Source organism: Moschus berezovskii, chromosome 19 (assembly GCF_049115385.1).
Source record: "Moschus berezovskii isolate FMDL1 chromosome 19, NW_MosBer_1.0, whole genome shotgun sequence".
Taxonomy (NCBI): domain Eukaryota; kingdom Metazoa; phylum Chordata; class Mammalia; order Artiodactyla; family Moschidae; genus Moschus; species Moschus berezovskii.
Genome location: NC_142478.1, coordinates 238890 through 262151, shown reverse-complemented (window position 1 = coordinate 262151; position 23262 = coordinate 238890).

Here is a 23262-nt window from a genome sequence, read left to right as displayed (position 1 = left end):
CACCACACTAACAAACTGAAAAATAAAAATCATATGATTATCTCAATAGATTCAGAGAAAGCATTAGACAAAATTCTTTATCCATTTATGATTAAAACCCTCCAGAAAGTGGGAATAAAAGGGACATACCTCAACATAATAAAAGCTATATATGATAAACCCACAGCAAACATTATCCTCCATGGTGAAAAACTGAAAGCATTTCCCCTAAAGTCAGGAAAAAGACGAGGGTGCCCACTCTCACCACTACTATTCAACATAGTTCTGGAAGTTTTGGCCACTGCAATCAGAGCAGAAAAAGACATAAAAGGAATCCAAATTGGAAAAGAAGAAGTGTAACTTTCACTGTTCACTGATAATATGATCCTCTACACAGAAAACCCTAAAGACTCTACCAGAAAACTACTACAGCTAATCAATGAATACAAACAAGTTACAGGATATAAAATCAACACACAGAAATCCCTTCCATTCCTATACACTATTAATGAGAAAGTAGAAAGAGAAACTAAAAAACTGTTCCATTCACTATTGCAATGTAAAGAATTAAATACTTAGGAATATATCTACCTAAGGAAACAAAAGACTTGTACAGAGAAAACTGTAAAACACTGGTGAAAGTAATCAAAGATTACACTGATAGATGGAGAAATATACCGTGTTCGTGGATTGGAAGATTAAATATTGTGAAAATGAGTATAAAACCCAAAGTAATTTATATATTCAATGCAATCCTTATCAAGCTACCAACGATAGTATTCACAGAGCTAGAAAAAATAATCTTACAATTTGTATGGAAATACAAAAAAAAACCTCGAATAGCCAAAGCAATCTTGAGGAACTGGGGGAATTAACCTGCCGAATGTCAGGCTCTACTCAAAGCTATAATTTTCAAGACAGTATAGTACTGGCATAAAGACAGAAATATAGATCAATGGAACAAAATAGAAAGTTCAGAGATAAATCCACGCACCTATGGACACCTTATCTTTGATAAAGGAGGCAAGAATATAAAATAGAGAAAGGACAGCCTCTTTAAAAGTGGTGCTGGGTTCCCTCGGTGTGTATGCCCAGGAGTACTATTGCTGGATCATACGGCAGTTCTATTTCCTGCTTTTTGAGGAATAACCACACTGTTCTCCATAGTGGCTGTACTAGTTTGCATTGCCACCAACAGTGTAAGAGGGTTCCCTTTTCTCCACACCCTCTCCAGCATTTATTGCATGTAGACTTCTGGATAGCAGCCATTCTGACTGGTGTGAAATGTTATCTCATTGTGGTTTTGATTTGCATTTCTCTGATTATTAGGGATGTTGAGAATTTTTTCATGTGTTTTTTAGCCATTTTATGAAAGAGACACATGTACTCCAATGCTCATGGCAGCACTGTTTATAATAACCAGGACATGGATGCAACCTAGATGTCCATGTGCAGACGATTGGATAAGAAATCTTTGGTACATATACACAATGGAGTATTACTCAGCCAATAAAAAGAATGCATTTGAATCAGTTCTAATGAGGTGAATGAAACTAGAGCCTATTATAAAGAGAGAAGTAAGACAGAAAAAATCACCAATACAGTATTCTAACGCATATATATGGAATTTTGAAAGATGCAAATGATAACCGTGTATACAAGACAGCAAAAGAGACACAGATGTATAGAACAGTCTTTGGGACTCTGTGGGAGAGGGTGAGGGTGAGATGATTTTGAAAATGGCATTGAAACATGTGTATTATCATGTGAAACAAATCGCCAATTCAGGGTTGATGCATGTTACAGGATGCTCGGGGCTGGTGTGCGGGGATGACCCAGAGGGAGGATAAGGGGAAAACGGAGGTGGGAGGGTGGTTCGGGAGGGGGAACTCATGTACACATGGGGCGGATTCATGTCAATTTATGGCAAAACCCACGAATATAATATTGTAAAATAATTAGCCTCCAAAAAAAAAATAAATAAAAATAAATACAAGTGGTGCTGGGAAAACTGGTCAGCCACTTGTAAAAGAATGAAACTAGAACACTTCCTAACACCATACACAAAAATAAACTCAAAATGGATTAGGGCGCTAAATGTAAGACCAGAAACTATAAAACTCCTAGAGGAGAACATAGGCAAAACGCTGTCTGACATAAATCACAGCAGGATCCTACAAGATCCACATCCCAGAATATTGGGAAAAAAAGCAAAAATAAACAAATGGGACCTAATTGAAATCAAAAGCTTCTGCACAGCAAAGGAAACTCTAAGCAAGGTGAAAAGACAGCCTTCAGAATGGGAGAAAATAATAGCAAATGAAACAACTGACAAAGAATTAATCTCCAAAATATACAAGCGGCTCCTGCAGCTCAATTCTAGAAAAATAAACAACCCAATTAAAAATTGGGCCAATGAACTAAACAGACATTTCCCTAAAGAAGGTAACAAACACTTGAAAAAATGCTCAACATCCCTCATAATCAGAGAAATGCAAATCAAATCCACAAAGAGATTCCATTACACACCGGTCAGAATGGCTGCTATGCAAAAGTCTACATGCAACAAATGCTTGAGAGGGTGTGGAGAAACCACCACACTGTTGGTGGGAATGCAAACTAGTACAGCCACTATGGAGAACAGTGTGGAGATTCCTTAAAAACCTGGAAATAGTACTGCCATACGACCAGGCAACCGCACATCTTGGCATAAACACTGAAGAAACCAGAATTGAAAGAGATACATGTACTCCAAAGGTCACTGCAGCACTGATTATAGTACCGAGGACATGGAAGCAACCTAGGTGTCCACCTGCAGACGAATGGATAAGAAAGCTTTGCTGCATATACACAATGGAGTATTTTTCAGCCATGAAAAAGAATGCATTTGAATCAGTTCTAATGAGGTGGATGAAATGGGAGCATATTATAAAGAGTGAAGTAAGCCAGAAAGAAAAACATCAATACAGTATACTAACGCATATATATGGAATTTAGAAAGATGGTAACCTTAACCCTATATCAGTTCAGTTCAGCTCAGTTCAGTCAGTCAGTCGTGTCTGACTCTCCACAACCCCATGAATCACAGCACACCAGGCCTCCCTCTCCATCACCCACTCCCGGAGTACACTCAAACTCATGTCCACAGAGTCGGTGATGCCATCCAGCCATCTCATTCTCTGTCGTCCCCTTCTCCTCCCACCCCCAACCTTTCCTAGCATCACAGTCTTTTCCAGTGAGTCAACTCATCGCATGAGGTGGCCAAAGTATTGCAGTTTCAGCTTTAGCATCAGTCCTTCCAATGAATACCCAGGATTGATCTCCTTTAGAATGGACTGGTTGGATCTCTGACAGCAAAAAAGACATAGGTGTATAGAACTGTCTTTAGGACTCTATGGGAGAGGGTGAAGGTGGGATGATTTGGGAGAATGGCATTGAAGCATGTATATTATCATATGTGAAATGAATCACCAGTCCAGTTTCAAAACATGATAAAGGATGCTTGGGTCTGGTGCACGGGGATGACCTGGAGGGAGGTGGGAGGTGGGTTCAAGAAGGGGAACACATGTAAACCAGGGCAGATTCAGATCAATGTATGAGAAAACCAACCAATATATTATTGTAACGTAATTAGCCTGTAATATAACCTCAGATATGCAGATGACATCACCCTTATGGCAGAAAGTGAAGAGGAACTCAAAGGCCTCTTGATGAAAGTGAAAGAGGAGAGTGAAAAGTTTGTCTTGAATCTCAACATTCAAAAAATGAAGATTGTGATATCTGGTCCCATCACTTCATAGGAAATAGATGGGGAAACAGTGGAAACAGTGTCAGACTTTACTTTGGGGGGCTCCAAAATCATTGCAGATGATGATTGCAGCCATGAAATTAAAAGACGCTTACTCCTTGGAAGGAAAGTTATGACCAACCTAGATAGCATATTAAAAAGCAGAGACATTACTTTGCCAACCAAGGTCCGTCTAGTCAAGGCTACGGTTTTTCCCATGGTCATGTATAGATGTGACAGTTGGACTGTGAAGAAAACTGATCGCCGAAGAATTGATGCTTGAACTGTGGGGCTGGAGAAGACTCTTGAGAGTCCCTTGGACTGCAAGGAGATCCAACAAGTTCATTCTAAATGGGATCAATCCTGGGTGTTCATTGGAAGGACTGATGCTAAAGCTAAAACTCCAATAATTTGGCCACTTAATGCGACGAGTTGACTCACTGGAAAAGAGTCTGATGCTGGGAGGGATTGGGGGTTGGGGGAGACGGGGAAGACAGAGAATGAAATGGCTGGATGGCATCACCGACTTGATGTACATGAGATTGAGAGAACTCCGGGAGTTGGTGATGGACAGGGAGGCCTGGAGTGCTGTGATTCTTGGGGTCACAAAGAGTCAGACACGACTGAGCGACTAAACTCAACTGAACTGAACTGAAAAAAAAGAAAAAGACATACACACAAAAAAAAGACTACAATTTTCTTATTGATTTTCTATCAGGATCCTTGTCCATTGAAGTTATAATGTGTTTAATATAGTTAGTTTTTAATTTGCAGTTCACTTGTCTTTTAATTTTCATTCTAGTTTATCTACTTAGTTGATCCACAGTCTTTCCCATGTGTTTGTGTGTACTGGTGGGAGTTTCTCCCTTCTCTGTAGATTTTTATTTCTTTTTCCACTTAAAGAAGACTGTTTAATATTTCCTTCTGAGTTGTTTTAGTATGTATAAGCTCTTAGTTTTTACTTCTCTGAGAAGTTCCTTGATGGGTAGAGAAATATTGGTTGCTAGTTTTTCCATTTCAGCTCGTTAAATATATATATTTTTAACCCCTTTCTCTCTCTTTTCCTTCTACAACACCATAAAGTGAATGTGAGTATACTTGATGTTGTCTAGTAATCTCTGAAACTGTTCTCCTTTTTAACATGTTTTTCGTTTTGTTTTTCCTATTGTGCGATTTCCATAATTTTACGTTTCAGATTAATTTTGCTTCTTGTGCATTGGCAACACTCATATTGGTGAAAGGTGTGGCAAGAGATATAGGAGCCAGAACCAGTGCCAGGTAGAGGTCTGACTTCTTCTGTGCTCAGTAGCCAACCCTGCCTATAGGGGAGATAGGTTGAGTAGCCAGTTGTTGCTACAGAAGCCCTGGGTTTCAGGTCCACGCTGATTCCATTTTACGTAAGCGTGTGCTGTATCCCCTTCCAGCATTGGAAAATTTGCCCCAAAAGAACTAAGTGCTGGAGCAATAAGGGCTGCCCAATATGGGCTTGGGTGCATACAGGGACAGTCCCAGCACACCAGTCAGAGTTCCAGATACTCCCACTGTGCCACCTCCATAAGCACTGGTAATGGCTGCTCTCAACTTGTTCAGATGTAGGCTAGATTTCAGTTGGCTCCACTGTTTGCACCTGTACATTTTTCTCAGCCATGGAAGCCTTTGTCATCATTGTGGGAAGGGATGTTCCATGAAATAAGCGGGGCTGGAGTAGGCAGTCAGTGTTAATTCGGTCATGACCTGGCATTGTTATGGGGAAACAGGCAGCATCCTGTGTAATTTCAACATGTTTCCTCTGCCTTCCTTTGTGAGTAATCAAACATGTTGTTGCTTCCGCAAACTCTTCACATAGAGATAATTACATAAAAGCCCACCAACCCAAAATGAAAGAGGAAGCGAAAGGGAATCTACCTGATAAAGAATTCCGAATAATGATAGTGAAAATGATCCAAAATCTTGAAAACAAAATGGAGTTATAAATAACCTGGAGACAAGGATTGAAACGATGAAAGAAAGTTTTAACAAGCATATAGAAGAAAAAAAAGAGTTAATACATAAGGAATAATGCAATAGATTAGATCCAGAACACTCTGGAGGGAACCAACACTAAAATAATAGAGGCAAAAAAATAGGATATGTGAGATAGAAGATAGAATGGTAGAAATAAATGAGAAAGGATAAAAGAAAAACGAATCAAAAAAATGAGGACAATCTCAGAGACCTCTGGGACAATGGCAAATGCCCCAACATTCGAATCATAGGAGTCCCAGAAGAGGAAGACAAAAAGAATGACCATGGGAAAATCATTGAGGAGATGATAGTTGAAAAGTTGCCTAAAATGGGGAAGGAAACAATCACCCAAGTCCAAGAAACCCAGAGAGTCCAAAACAGGAAAAACCCAAGGCAAAACACACCAGGTGCAGGATATAAAATCAACACACAGAAATCCCTTGCATTCCTATACACTAATAATGAGAAAATAGAAAGAGAAATTAAGGAAACTATTCCATTCACTGTTGCAACGAAAAGAATTAAATACTTAGGTATATATCGACCTAACGAAACAAAAGACTTGTACATAGAAAACTATAAAACACTAGTGAAAGTAATCAAAGAGGACACTAATAGATGGAGAAATATACCGTGTTCGTGGATTGGAAGAATAAATATTGTGAAAATGAGTATATTACCCAAAGTAATTTATACATTCAATCCCTATCAAGCTACCAAAGATATTTTTCACAGAACTAGAACAAATAAACTCATAATTTGTATGGAAATACAAAAAATCTCGAATAGCCAAAGCAATCTTGAGGACAAAGAATGGAACTGGGGGAATTTAACTGCCAGACTTCAGGCTCTACTACAAAGCCACAGTCATCAAGACAGTATGGTACTGGCATAAAGACAGAAATATAGATCAATGGAACAAAATAGAAAGCCCAGAGATAAATCCACTCACCTATGGACACCTTATCTTCGACAAAGGAGGCAAAATATAAAATGGAGAAAAGACAGTCTCTTTAACAAGTGTTGCTGGGAAAACTGGTCAGCCACTTGTAAAAGAATGAAACTAGAACACTTCCTAACACCATACACCAAAATAAACTCAAAGTGGATTAGAGAGCTAAATGTAAGACCAGATACAATAAAACTCCTAGAGGAGAACGTAGGCAAAACACTCTCCAACATAAATCACAGCAGGATCCTCCAAGACCCACCTCCCAGAATATTGGAAATAAAAGCAAAAATAAACAAATGGGACCTAATTAAAATCAAAAGCTTCTCCACAGCAAAGGAAACTCTAAGCAAGGTGAAAAGACAGCCTTCAGAATGGGAGAAAATAATAGCAAATGAAGCAACTGATAAAGGATTAATCTCCAAAATATACAAACAGCAACTGCAGCTCAATTCCCGAAAAATAAGCGACCCAATCAAAAAATAGGCCAAAGAACTAAACAGACATTTCTCCAACGAAGACATACAGATGGCTAACAAACACATGAAAAAAAGATCAACATCCCTCATAATCAGAGAAATGCAAATCAAATCCACAATGAGATACCATTTCACACCAGTCAGAATGGCTGCTATCCAGAAGTCTACATGCAGTAAATGCTGGAGAGGGTGTGGAGAGAAGGGAACCCTCTTACACTGTTGGTGGGAATGCAAACTAGTACAGCCACTATGGAGAACAGTGTGGAGATTCCTCAAAAAACTGAAAATAGAATTGCCATATGATCCAGCAATCGCACTCCTGGGCATACACACCGAGGAAACCAGAATTGAGAGAGACTCATGTACTCCAATGTTCATTGCAGCACTGTTTATAATAGCGAGGACATGGAAGCAACCTAGATGTCTGTCTGCATATGAATGGATAAGAAAGCTTTGGTACATATACACAATGGAGTATTTTTCGGCCATTAAAAAGAATGCATTTGAATCAGTTCTAATGAGGTGGATGAAATTGGAACCAATTATACAGAGTGAAGTAAGCCAGAAAGAAAAACATCAATGCAGTATACAGATGCATATATATGGAATTTAGAAAGATGGTAACCTGAACCCTGTATACGAGACTGCAAAAGAGACATAGGCATATTGGACAGTCTTTGGGACTCTGTGGGAGAGGGTGAAGGTGGGATGATTGGGGAGAACGGCATTGTAGCATTTATTTTATCATAAGTGACCAGTCCAGGTTCAACTCATGATACAGGATGATTGGGGCTGGTGCACGGTGATGACCTGGAGGGAAGATATGGGGAAGAGGGAGGTGGGAGGGGGTTCAAGAAAGGGAACACATGTACACCCGGGCGGATTCATGTCAATGTATGGCAAAACCAGCCAATATATTAATGTAAGATAATTTGCCTCCAATAAAATAAATTAAAATAAAAACACCAGGACACATATTAATAAAATGAAGAAAGATCAAAGACAAAGAGCAAACTTTAAAAGCAGCAAGGAAAAACAGCGAATAAACCACAAGGGGATTCCCACAAGGATCACAGCTAATGAAAAGGATATCTTTTTTGGGTGTTAGTTCTAAAAGGTCTGGTTGGTCTTCATAGAACCGTTCAACTGCAGCTTCTTCAGCATTACTGGTTGGGGCATAGATTGGATTATGGTAATATTGAATAGTTTGCTTGGAAACGAACAGAAATCATTCCGTCGTTTTTAAGATTGCATCCAAGTACTGCATTTTGGACTCTTTTGTTGACCATTATGGCTATTCCATTTCTTCTAAGGGACTCCTGCCCACAGTAGTAAGTATAATGGTCATCTGAGCAAAATTCACGCATTCAAGTCCATTTTAGTTCGCTAATTCCTAGAATATCTACAATCACTCTTGTCATCTCCTGTTTGACCACTTCCAATTTCCTTTGATTCATGGACCTAACATTTCAGGTTCCTATGCAATATTGCTCTTTACAGCATCGGACCTTGCTTCTATCACCAGTCACGTCCACAACTGGGTATTTGTTTTGCTTTGGCTCCATCTCTTCATTCTTTCTGGAGTTATTTCTTCATTGATCTCCAGTAGCCTTCTGGGCACTTAGAATCCTGGGAAATTCCTCATTCACTATCCTATCATTTTGTATTTTGATACTGTTCATGACTGCTAATGGCTGCTCTCAACTAGTTCAGATGTAGGCCAGATAGGATTTGGTTCCACTCCTGACACCTGAATATTCTTCTCAGTCATGGAGGCCTGTGCCATAGTTGTGGGAAGGGGTGTTCTATGAAATAAGAGGGGCTGGAGTAGGCATTAGGAGTGGGTTAGGTCATGACCTGCCGTTGTTATGGGGAAACAGCCAGCATCCTGTCTAATTTAAAAATGTTTCCTCTGCCTTGCTTTTTTAGATAGCAAAAGTGTGGTTGCCTCCGCAAGCTCGTCACATCAGTTCAGTTCAGTTGCTCAGTCGTGTCCGACTCTCCGCGACCCCATGAATCACAGCACGCCAGGCCTCCCTGTCCATCACCAACTCCCGGAGTACACTCAAACTCATGTCCACAGAGTCGGTGATGCCATCCAGCTATCTATTTCTCCGTCGTCCCCTTCTACCCCCTCCCCCAACCTTTCCCAGCATCAGAATCTTTTCCAGTGAGTCAACTCGTCGCATGAGGTGGCCAAAGTATTGCAGTTTTAGCTTTAACATCAGTCCCTCCAATGAACATCCAGGATTGATCTCCTTTAGAATGGACTGGTTGGATCTCCTTGCAGTATAAGGGACTCTCAAGAGTCTTCTCCAACACCACAGTTCAAAAGCATTGATTCTTCGGTGATCAGCTTTCTTCACAGTCCAACTCTCACATCCATACATGACCACGGGAAAAATCATTGCCTTGACTAGACGGACCTTGGTTGGCAAAGGAATGTCTCTGCTTTTTAATATACTATCAAGGTTGGTCATAACTTTCCTTCCAAGGAGCAAGCGTCTTTTAATTTCATGGCTGCAATCAGCATCTGCAGTGATTTTGGAGCCCAAAAAAACAAAGTCTGACACTGTTTCCACTGTTTTCCATCTATTTCGCATGAAGTGATGGGACCAGATGCTATGATCTTTGTTTTCTGAATGTTGAGCTTCAAGCCAACCTTTTCACTCTCCTCTTTCACTTTCATCAAGAGGCTTTTGAGTTCCTCTTCACTTTCTGCCATAAGGGTAGTGTCATCTGCATATCTGAGGTTATTGATATTTCTCCCAGCAATCTTGATTCCAGCTTGTGCTTCTTCCAGCCCAGCGTTCCTCATGATGTACTCTGCATAGAAGTTAAATAAGCAAGGTGACAATATACAACCTTGACGTACACCTTTTCCTATTTGGAACCAGTCTGTTGTTCCATGTCCAGTTCTAACTGTTGCTTCCTGACCTGCATACAGGTTTCTCAAGAGGCAGGTCAGGTGGTCTGGGATTCCCATCTCTTTCAGAATGTTCCACAGTTTATTGTGATCCACACAGTCAAAGGCTTTGGCATAGTCAATGAAGCAGAAATAGATGTTATTCTGAAACTCTCTTGCTTTCTCCATGATCCAGCGGATGTTGGCAATTTGATCTCTGGTGCCTCTGCTTTTTCTAAAACCTGCTTGAACAACTGGGAGTTCACGGTTTACATATTGCTGAAGCCTGGCTTGGAGAATTTTGAGCATGACTTTACTAGCGTGTGAGATGAGTGCAATTGTGTGGTAGTTTGAGCATTCTTTGGCATTGCCTTTTTTGGGATTGGAATGAAGACTGACCTCTTCCAGTCCTGTGGCCACTGCTGAGTTTTCCAAATCTGCTGGCATATTGAGTGCAGCACTTTCACAGCATCATCTTTCAAGACTTGAAATAGCTCAACAGGAATTCCATCACCTCCACTAGCTTTGTTAGTAGTGATGCTTTCTAAGGCCCACGTGACTTCACATAAATAAATAAATAAAGGCCCAGCAACCCAAACAAAAGAAGAAGAGAGAGTCAATCTACCTGATAAAGAATTCCGAATAATGATAGTGAAAACGATCCAAATTCTTGAAAACAAATTGCAGTTACAGGTAAATAGCCTGTAGACAAGGATTGAGAAGATGCAAGAAAGGTTTAACAAGCACCTTGAAGAAGTAAAAAAGAGTCAATACATAAGGAATAAAACAACAGATGAGATCCAAAACACCCTGCAGGGAACCAACAGTAGAATTACAGAAGCAGAATATAGGATAAGTGAGATAGAAGATAGAATGGTAGAAATAAATGAAAGAGAGAGGAAAACAGAAAAAGAAATTAAAAGAAATGAGGACAATCTCAGAGACCTCTGGGACATTGTAAAATGCCCCAACATTCGAATCATAGGAGTCCCAGAAGAGGAAGACATAAAGAAAGACCATGGGAAAATACTTGAGGAGATGATAGTTGAAAAGTTCCCTAAAGTGCGGACAGAAATAATCACCCAAGTCCAAGAAACCCGGAAAGTCCTAAATAGGAAAAAACCAAGGCATAACACCCTATAACACATATTAATAAAATTAAGAAAGATCAAAGACAAAGAACAAATATTAAAAGCAGCAAGGGAAAAACAGCAAATAACACACAAGTGGATTCCAACAAGGTTAACAGCTGATCTTTCAATAGAAACTCTTCAGGCCAGGAGGGAATGGCAGTGTAAATTTACAGTGATGAAAGAATGTTGCCTACAGCCCAGATTACTGTACACAGCAAGGATCTCATTCAAATATGTGGGAGAAATCAGAAGCTTAACACACAATCAAAGGCTGAGAGAATTCAGCATCAGCAAACCAGCTCTCCAACAAGGGCTTACAGAACTTCTCTAGACAGGAAGCAGAGAAAGGAGGTATAAACCCAAACTCAAAACAATAAAGTAAAAGGCTACAGAATCATACTTATCAATAATTACCTTAAATGTAAATGGGTTGAATGTCCGACCAAAAGACAAAGACTGGCTGAATGTATACAAAAACAAGACCCCTATATATATTGTTTACTAGAGACCCACCTCAAATCGCGGGACACATACAGAGTGAAAGGGAAGGGCTGGAAAAAGATATTCCATGCAAATAGAGACCAAAAGAAAGCAGGAGTAGCAATACTCATTTCAGATAAAATAAACTTTAAAGCCAAGGCTGTGAAAAGGGACAAAGTAGGGCACTACATGACGATCAAAGAATCAATCCAAAAAGACGATATAACAATTATAAATATATATGCGCCCAACACAGAAGCACCGCAATATGTAAGACAAATGTTAATAATTATGAAAGGGAAAATTAACAGTAACACAATAAGAGTGGGAGACTTTAACACTGCTCTCACACCTATGGATAGATCGACTAAACAGAAAATTAACAAGGAAACACAAAGGTTTTCGATCCCTGGTCATGGAACGAAGATCCCACAAACTGCCCTGTGCCCCCCACCCCAAAAAGTTATCTTTCTGTGGTGATCCTGTTTTCATATGCACTGCGATTGGGCCACCTCCCCTGCCCTGCCCATGGGGACAAACTGCTCCCACCAATTTCTTAGGATCACAGTGGCCTGACTGATATTTGGTGTGTTCCCTCCAAACATTATTTTCTTTGATGGGAGTGAAAGCTGTGAGTTTTAATTGTATCAGCATTTTGTGCCTCCTGAGCACCTTTAGCTGACAGCATAGGCCAGTGATGCAACAAAGCCCATTATGACGTAGGTGGCCAGAATGTTATTTCTGCCTGCTGTACTGAGGGGAAGTATGACATTGACCATCCCCATGTTGAACTCTCTTCCCATTTGTGTTCTGGCAATCTAAACCCTAATTTCATTCCACACCCCAAACTAAGGCAGTATCACCACACCACTAACCCTTGCCACTGAGATCAATTGTTAAGCAGGGTTATCCATCTTCAGTGCAGACTCCTGACCCAGTACAGACCTGTACTCTCTGGTTAACAGGGGGCCTGAGGGTCTTTTAGGGATTCCAGGGACTCCACACCTCTCCCCAATCAGGTGTCCACCTGTTCTCTCCCTCCACTCCCTTCCCATCAGAAATTTCACACACAAACACATACACACAATTATCAATTTTTTACGATTTGATGTTTATTTTAATGGTAGCCATCAGTTTACTATGTTATTGTGAGAGTCAGTCTTTTCCTGATTGTCCATTTGTAAGAAAGCAGAACTCTGGAGAAGTAATTCTAAACTGTCTGAGCTTTGGTATTCAATTTCTGGCTGCCCTGGTTGTACTTCTCCAGGGACTCTCATTCTGGGACGGCTGAGCTTATCTTCTCTTTCGATTCTGCCTCCTTCTTGGATTCTGCCTCATATTTTGGTACCTTTTTTGGCATCACGCCATCGTGATTATCTTGCTCATGAAGATATTTTCTGTAGAGTTCTTCTGTGTATTCTTGCCACATCTTCTTAATATCTTCTGCTTCTGTTAGGTCCATACCATTTCTGTCCTTTATCGAGCCCATTTTTGCATGAAATGTTCCTTTAGAAACTCTAATTTTCTTGACGAGACCTCTTGTTTTTACTATTCTGTTGTTTTCCTCTATTTCTTTGCATTGACCACTGAGAAAGGCTTTCTTATCTCTCCTTGCTATTCTTTGGGGCCCTGCATTCAAATGCTTATATCTTTCCTTTTCTCCTTTGCTTTTCACTTCTCTTCTTTTCATAGCTATTTGTAAGGCCTCCTCAGACAGCCATTTTGCTTTTTGAATTTATTTTCCATGGGAATGGTCTTGGTCCCTGTCTCCTGTACAATGTCACGAACCTCCGTCCAGAGTTCATCAGCCACTCTATCTATCAGATTTAGTCCCTTAAATCTATTTCTCCCTTCCTCTGTATAATCATAAGGCATTTGATTTAGGTCATATCTGAATGGTCTAGTGGTTTTCCCTACTTTCTTCAATTTAAGTCTAAATTTGTCAGTAAGGAGTATATGATCTGACCCTCAGTCAGCTCCTGGTCTTGCTGTTGCTACCTGTATAGAGCTTCTCCATCTTTGGCTGCAAAGAATATAATCAATCTGATTTCGGTGTTTACCATGTGGTGATGTCCATGTGTAAAGTCTTCTCTTGTGTTGTTGGAAGAGGGTGTTTGCTATGACCAGTGTGTTCTCTTGGCAAAACTCTATTAACCTTTGCCCTGCTTCATTCCATGCTCCAAGGCCAAATTTGCCTGTTACTCCAGGTGTTTCTTGACTTCCTACTTTTGCATTCCAGTCCCCTATTATGAAAAGGACATCTTTTTTTGTGTTAGTTCTAAAAGGTCTTGTAGGTCTTCATAGAACTGTTCAACTTCGGCTTCTTCAGCATTACTGGTTGGGGCATAGGCTTGGAATACTGTAATATTGAATGGTTTGCCTTGGAAACCAACAGAAATCATTCTGTCGTTTTTAAGATTGTATCCAAGTATAGCATTTCGGATTCTTTTGTTGACCATGATGGCTACTTCATTTCTTCTAAGGGATTCCTGCCCACAGTAGTAGATATAATGTTCATCTGAGTTAAATTCATCCATTCCAGTCCATTTTAGTTCACTGATTCCTAGAACATCTACGTTCAAACTTGCCATCTCCTGTTTCACCACTTCCAATTTGCCTTGATTCATGGACCTAACAATCCAGGTTCCTATGCAATATTGCTGTTTACAGCATCGGACCTTGCTTCCATCACCAGTCACATCGACAACTGGCTATTGGTTTTGCTTCAGCCCCATCCCTTCAGTCCTTCTGGATTTATTTCTCCGATCTCCAGTAGCATACTGGACACCTACCAACCTGCGGAATTCCTCATTCAGTATCCTATCATTGTTATTGTTCATACTGTTCATGGGGTCTCAAGGCAAGTATACTGAACTGGTTTGCCATTCCCTTCTCCAGTGGACCACATTTGGCTGTGGTCCATGTGATCAGATCGACAAGGTTTCTCTGATAATGATTTCATAGCAAATATGGTGAGAGTTTTTGAAATGAATGAGTATTGAATTTTGCCAAATGCTTTTACATCATCTGTTGAGATTATCATGTGATTTCTGTCCTTCTCTTTCCTAATGTGGTGTACCACACTGACTGATTTCCATATATTCAACCATCCTTTTAGCCCTGAAACAAGTCCCTCTTGATCATGGTACATGATGGTTTAAATGTGATGTTGAATTTGGTTCTCTCATATTTTGTGAAGGATATTCACATCTATATTCAACAGATATATTGGCATTGAGTTTTCTTTCTTGGTGGTGACTTTCTCTGGTTTTGGTGTTAGGAAAATAATAGCTTCATAAAAAATTTGGGAGTACTCCATTTTCTCAATTTTTTGGAATTGTTTGAAAATGCTGGGTATAAGCTCTTGTTATATGTTTGTAAACATTCTCCTGTGAAGCTGTGTGGTCCTGAACTTTAATTTACTAAGAGATTTTCTATTAGAAATTCAATTTCACTACTAGTGTTTCAACTATTCAGATTATAAATTCCTTCTTGATTCAGTTATGTAAGGTTGTATAGTCCTAGAGATTTGTCAGTTTTTTTCTAGGTTGTCCAATTTTTTAGAATATAACTATTTGTAGTATTCACTTATGATTGTTCCCTATTGATGTGATGTTGGCTGTAATGTCCCCTTTGCATTTGTTTGAGTCATCTTTTATTTTTGATGAACCTGGTTAAAGATTTAATCATTTTATTTATCTTTTCCAAAAATATATTTTCACTTAACTGATATTTATTTACTTTAGGAAAGCGGAATTCTCAGTTTTATTAATATCCTCTCTGATCTTTATTATTGCCATCATTCTGAGGATTTGCGGCTTTATTTATTCTTCTTTTTCTACTTCATTTATATAGTAAGTGAAGTTGTTTATTTCAGTTTCTCCCCCAGCCTTGAGGGAAGCATCTGTCACTATACAATTTCCCCAGTACTGCTTTTGGTAAATCCAATAGATTTTGGAAAGTTGGTGTTTGTATTAGTCTCAAAGTATTTTCTGATTCCCTTTTTTATTTCTTCATTGGCTCATTGGCATTTAGTAGCATGTTGTTTCGTCTAAATATGTTTGTGTTTGTCCCCTATTCCCCTCCTGTAATTGATTTTTTATTTTGTACCATTGTGGTCAGAAAAAGATCTTTAGATAATGTCTGTCTTTTTAAATGTGTTGAGCCTTGTTTTGTGGCCCAGCATGTGATCATCACTGAAAAAATATCCAGTGCACCATTGAAGTTGTGTATTCTGCTATTCTGGGATAGACTATGTCAGGTGGCTCAGAGGTAATGAATCTGTCTGAAACACAAAAGATGCGGATTTTATCCCTGTGTCAGCAAGATGCCCTGGAAAATGAAATGCAATAAACTCCAGTATTCTTCCCTGGGAAATCACATGGACAGTGGAGCCTGGAGGGCTACAGCCCATCGGGTTTCAAAAGAGTCAGACAACTTAGTACCTGAAAAACAACTACAAATGCTGTAGGTATCTATTCAGTTCAACTACTCTAATCTGTAATTTAAGACTACTGTTTTCTTATTGCTTTTCTATCAGGATGATCTGTCCATTGATGTAACAGGGTGTTTAATGAAGTTAGCATTTAGTTTGCAATTCACTTGTCTTTTAATTTTAATACTAGATTATCTACTTGGTTGTTATACAGCCTTTACTATGTATTGATGTGTACTGGTGGGAGTTTTTCCCTTCTCTGTAGATTTTTACTTGTTTTTCCACTTAGAGAAGACTCTTTAATATTTTCTTCTGAGTTGGTTTAGTATGGATAAGCTCTTAGCTTTTGCTTGTCTGAGAAAATCTTCTCTCCAATACTTGATGGTAATCTTGCTGGGTAGAGTCTTATAGCTTGCAAGTTTTACCCTTTCATCACATTAAATATACATTTTAGACCCCTTTCTCTCTCTCTTTTTCCTTCTACGACCCCAATAAAATGAATATTAGTATACTTGATTTTGTCTAGATGTCTCTTAAACTGTTCTTCTTTTTAACTTGTTTTTACTTTTGTCTTTCCTATTGGGCAATTTCCATAATTTTACTTTCAGGATTAATTTTGCTTCTTGTGTATTGAAAACTATCGATTTAGTGAGAGGTGGGTCTAGAGATAGTGAGGTCAGAACCAGTGCCAGGTGTGAGCCCGGACTTCTCCTGTGCTCACTAGCCAACCCTGCGTATTGGGGAGTTAGCTTGATGATACAAAAGCCCTGAGTTTCAGGTCCATGCTGATTCCATTTCATGTAAGTGTGTGCTGTATCCCCTTCCAGGATTGGAAAGTTTGCCCGAAAAGATAAAAGTGGTGGAGCAAGAAGGGGAGCCTAGTATCGTCTTGGGTGCATACTAGGACAGTCCCAACTTATCAGTCAGCATTCCAGATACTCCCACTGTGCCACCTCCATAAGCACTAGTAATGGCTGCTCTCAACTTGTTCAGATGTAGGCCGTATATGAGTTGGCTCCACTCCTGACACCTGTACATTCTTTGCAGCCATGGAAGTCTCTGTCATAGCTGTGGGAAGGGCTGTTCAATGAAATGAGAGGGGCTGGAATAAGCATACAGAGTGGGTAAGGTCATGACCTGGCATTGTTATGGGGAAACAGCCAGCATTCTGTGTAATTTCAACATGTTTCCTCTGCCTTGCTTTGTGAGTAAGCAAACGTGTGGTTGCCTCCGCAAACTCTTCACATAGAGATAAATAAATAAATAAATGCCCACTAAACCAAACAAAAGAAAAAGTGATATGGAATCTAACTGATAAAGAATTTCAAATAATGATAGTGAAAATGATCCAAAATCTTGAAAACAAAATGGAGTTACAGATAGTCTGAAATCAAGGATCGAAAAGATGCAAGAAAGGTTTAACAAGCACCTAGAAGAAATAAAAAAGATTCCATACATAAGGAATAATGCAATCTATGAGATCCAAAACACTCTGGTGGGAACAAACAGTAGAATAACAGAGGCAGAAGATAGGATAAGTGAGACAGAAGATATAATGGTAGAAATAAACGAAAGAGAAAGGAAAAAAAGAAAAACTAATTAAAAGATGTGAGGACAATCTCAGAGATCTCTGGGACAATGTTAAACGCCCCAACATTCTAATCATAAGAGTCCCGGAAGACGAAGACAAAAAAAAAAAAAGACCATGGGAAAATACTTGAGGAGACAATAGTTGAAAAGTCCCCTAAAATAGGGAAGGAAATAATCACCCAAGTCCAAGAAACCAAGAGAGTCACAAACAAGAAAAAACCAAGGCAAAACACCCCAAGACACGTATTAATAAAATTAAGAAAGATCAAAGACAAAGAACAAATATTAAAAGCAACAAGAGAAAAACAGCAAATAACACACAAGGGGATTCCCACAAGGATTACAGCTGATCTTTCAATAGAAACTCTTCAGACCAGGAGAGAATGGCAGGGCATACTTACAGTGAGGAAAGGAAATAGCCTACACCCCAGATTAACATAAGCAGCAAGAATCTCATTCAAATATGAAGGAGAATTCCAAAGGTTTACACAAGCAAAAGCTGAGAGAATTCAGCATCACCAAACCAGCTATCCAACAAATGCTAAAGGACATTTTCTAGATAGGAAGCAGAAAAAGGGTGTAGAAACCTAAACCCAAAACAATAAAGTAAATGGAAATGGGATCATACATATCAATAATGACCTTAAATGTAAATGGGTTCAATGCCCCAACCAGAAGACAAAGACCGGCTGAATGGATACAAAAAAAAAGACCCCTATATATGTTGTCTACAAGAGACCCATCTCAAACGAGGGACACATACACACTGAAAGGGAAGGGCTGCTGCTGCTGCTGCTGCTAAGTCACTTCAGTCGTGTCCGACTCTGTGTGACCCCATAGACGGAAGCTCACCAGGCTCCCCCGTCCCTGGGATTCTCCAGGCAAGAACACTGGAGTGGGTTGCCATTTCCTTCTCCAATGTGTGAAAGTGAAAATTGAAAGTGAAGTCGCTCAGTCGTGTCCGACCCTTAGCGACCCCACGGACTGCAGCCTACCAGGCTCCTCCATCCATGGGATTTTCTAGACAATAGTACTGGAGTGTCTTGCCATTGCCTTCTCCGGAAAGGGAAGGGCTAGAAAAACATATTCCATGCAAATAGAGACCAAAAGAAACAGAAATAGCAATACTCATATCAGATAAAATAGGCTTTAAGACAAAGGCTGTGAAAAGAGACAAAGAAGGACACAACATGATGATCAAAGGATCAATCCAAAAAGAAGATATAAAAATTATAAATAGATATACACCCAACACAGGAGAACGGCAATATGTAAGACAAATGTTAATAGTTATGAAAGGGGAAATTAACAATAACACAATAAGTGTGGGAGACTTTAACACTGCTCTCACACCTATGGATAGATCGACTAAACACAAAATTAACAAGGAAACACAAACGTTTTTCAATCCTTTTTTAGGGAACTAAGATCCCACAAACTGCATGGTGCCCCCCTACCCAAAAATTTATCTGTCTGTGGTGATCCTGTTTGTCATATGCACCGGGTTTGGGCCACCTCCACTGTCCTGCCCTTGGGAAGAAACTGCTCCCAAAAATTTCTTAGGATAGCAGTGGCCTAATTGATATTTGATATGTTCCCTATAAACATTATTTTAATCTTTGGGAGTGCTACCTGTGGGTTTTAGTTGTATCAGCATTTTGTGCCTCCTGAGCACCTTTAGCTGACAGCCTAAGCGAGTGATGCAACAAAGCCCTTTATGAAGTAGGTGGCCAGGAGTTGATTTCTGCCTGCTTTTCTCAGGGGAAGTATGACATTCACCATCCCCATGGTGAACTCTCTTCCCAAATGGGTTCTGACAATCTATTTTTTTTTTTATTTGAGGCTAATTACTTTACAATAATATATTGGTTGATTTTGCATGCATTGACATGAATCTGCCCCGGGTGTACATGTGTTCCCTTTCCTAAACCCCCCTCCTACTTCCCTCCTCCCCATATCCTCCCTCAAGGTCATCCCCGTGCACCAGCCTCGAGCATCCTGTATTATGCAGTGAACCTGGACTGGTGATTCATTTCACATGTGATAATATTCACGCTTTAATGCTATTCTCCCAAATCATCCCACCTTCACCCTCTCCCACAGAGTCCCAAAGACTGTTCTATACACCTATGTCTCTTTTGCTGTCTTGTATACAGGGTTAAGGTTACCATCTTTCTAAATTCCATATATATGCGTTAGTAAACTGTGTTGATGTTTTTCTTTCTCGCTTAGTGACTCTGTATAATAGGCTCCAATTTCATCCACCTCATTAGAAATGATTCAAATGCATTCTTTCTGATGGCTGAAAAATACTCCGTTGTGTATATTTACCAAAGCTTTCTTATCAATTCGTCTGCAGATGGACATCTAGGTTGCCTCCATGTCCTTGCTTTTATAAACAGAGATGCAATGAACATTGGACTACATGTGTTTCTTTCAATTCTGGTTTCCTCGGTGTGTATGCCCAGGAATGCTATTGCTAGATCATATGGCAGTTCCATTTCCAGTTTTTTGAGGAATCTCCACACTGTTCTCCATAGTGGCTGTACTAGTTTGCATTCCACCAACAGTGTAAGAGGGTTCCCTTTTCTCCACACACTCTCCAGCATTTATTGCATGTAGACTTCTGGATAGCAGACATTCTGACTGGTGTGAAATGATATCTCACTGTGGATTTGATTTGCATTTCTCTGATTATGAGGGATGTTGAGCATTTTATCATGTGTTTGGAGAAATGTCTGTTTAGTTCTTTGGCCCATATTTTGATTGGGGATGTGCTGATCGCAGCCGTCTCGCTCTGCTCAGTCCTTTGTTCTGTGAGTGGGGCTGGCGGAGTTTTGGTTGGGGCTTTTCACCTTTTCGCAAGCTTTTCTCCTTTTCGCAGGCTTTTCGCGTTTTAGTTGCAAAGTCTGCTTAGCTGTCTCCAGTTAACACCCTCATATTGCCCTCGGGGCGTTCAGGCCCATTCCTCTCTCTAAGCACTGCAGCCCTCGCTACCCTGCCCAGCCTCCACTTGCTATTGGTGGGGGTGGGGGGCGGTGAGGTCGGTTGCACTGCTTCTCCACTGAGAGTTTCCTCTGAGCACTTAGTCTATGGGTTTTAATTATTTATTTCTTTTCTCTCCCGGTTATGTGGCCCTCTGAGGTTCCAAGCCTGGCCACAGACTCGCCAGTGACTGTTTCCAGGCGTTGGGGAAATTCTCTCTTTTTTCTTAAGCCTCCCTTCCCAGGACGGAGCTCCATCCCTCCATCTTTTGTCTCTCTCTGTTTTTTTTTTTTAACCTTTTTTTTTTATTGGAGGCTAATTATTTTACAATATTATATTGGTTGGTTTTGCCATACATTGACATGAATCCGCCCCAGGTGTATATGAGTTCCCCTTTCTGAACCCGCCTCTCACCTTCCTACTCTCCTTATCCTCCCTCTGGGTCATCCTTGCACACCAGCACCGAGCATCCTGTATCATGCGTTGACCCTGAAATGGTGATTCGTTTCACGTATGAAAATATACATATTTCAATGCATTCTCCCAAATCATCCCACCCTCACCTTCTCCCACAGAGTCCCAAAGACTGTTCTATACATCTGTGTCTCTTTTGCTGTCTCATATGCAGGGTTATCATTTCCATCTTTCTAAATTCCATGTATATGCGTTAGTATACTGTATTGGTGTTTTTCTTTCTGGCTCAGTTCACTATGTATAATAGCCTCCAGTTACATCCACCTCATTAGAACTGATTCAAATGCATTCTTTTTAAAGGCTGAACAAAAAAGATGTCCTTTTCATTATAGGGTACTGGAATGCAAAAGTAGGAAGTCAAGAAACACCTGGAGTAACAGGCAAATTTGTCTTGGAGCACAGAATGAAGCAGGGAAAAGGCTAACAGAGTTTTGTCAAGAGAACACACTGGTCAGAGCAAACACCCTCTTCCAACAACACTAGAGAAGACTCTACACATGGACATCACCCGATGGTCAAAACCGAAATCAGATTGATTATATTCTTTGCAGCCAAAGATGGAGAAGCTGTATACAATTATCAAAAACAAGACCAGGACCTGACTGTGGCTCAGATCATGAACTCCTTATTGGCAAATTCAGACTGAAATTGAAGAAAGTAGGGAAAACCACTAGACCATTCAATATGACCTAAATCAAATACAGTGGAAGTGATTATATGATTATACAGTGGAAGTAAGAAATAGATTTAAGGGATTAAATCTGATAGATAGAGTGCCTGATGAACTCTGGACGGAGGTTCGTGACATTGTACAGGAGACAGGGACCAAGACCATCCCCATGGAAAAGAAATGCAAAAAAGCAAAATGGCTGTCAGAGGAGGCTTTACAAATAGCAGTGAAGAGAAGCGAAAAGCAAAGGAGAAAAGGAAAGATATAAGCATCTGAATGCAGAGTTCCAAAGAATAGCAAGGAGAGATAAGAAAGCCTTCCTCAGTGATCAATGCAAAGAAATAGAGGAAAACAACAGAATAGGAAAAACAAGAGATCTCTTCAAGAAAATTAGAGATTCCAAGGGAACAGTTCATGCAATGATGGGCTCGATAAAGGACAGAAATGGTATGGACCTAACAGAGGCAGAAGATATTAAGAAGAGGTGACAAGAATACACAGAAGAACTGTACAAAAAAGATCTTCATGACCAAGATAGTCACGATAATGTGATCACTGACCTAGAGCCAGACATCTTGGAATGTGAAGTCAAGTGGGCCTTAGAAAGCATCACTACGAACAAAGCTAGTGGAGGTGATGGAATTCCAGTTGAGCTATTTCAAATCTTGAAAGATGATGCTGTGAAAGTGCTGCACTCAATATGCCAGCAAATTTGGAAAACTCAGCAGTGGCCACAGGACTGGAAAATGTCAGTCTTCATTCCAATCCCAAAGAAAGGCAATGCCAAAGAATGCTCAAACTACCACACAATTGCACTCATCTCACATGCTAGTAAAGTCATGCTCAAATTTTCCAAGCCAGGCCTCATTAATATGTGAACCGTGAACACCCAGATGTTGAAGCAGGTTTTAGAAAAGGCAGAGGCACCAGAAATCAAATTTCCAACATCTGCTGTATCATGGAGAAAGCAAGAGAGTTCCAGAAAAAAATCTATTTCTCCTTCATTGACTATGCCAAAGCCTTTGACTGTGTAGATCACAATAAACTGTGGAAAATTCTGAAAGAGATGGGAATACGAGACAACCTGACCTGCCTCTTGAGAAACCTGTATGCAGGTCAGGAAGCAGCAGTCAGAACTGGACATGAAACAACAGACTGGTTCCAAATAGGAAAAGGAGTACAGAGTACATCATGAGGAACGCTGGGCTGGAAGAAGCACAACATGGAATCAAGATTGCTGAGAGAAATATCAATAACCTCAGATATGCAAATGACACTACCCTTATGGCAGAAAGTGAAGAGGAACTGAAGAGCCTGTTGATGAAAGTGAAAGAGGAGAGTGAAAAGGTTGGCTTGAAGCTCAACATTCAGAAAACAAAGATTATGGCATCT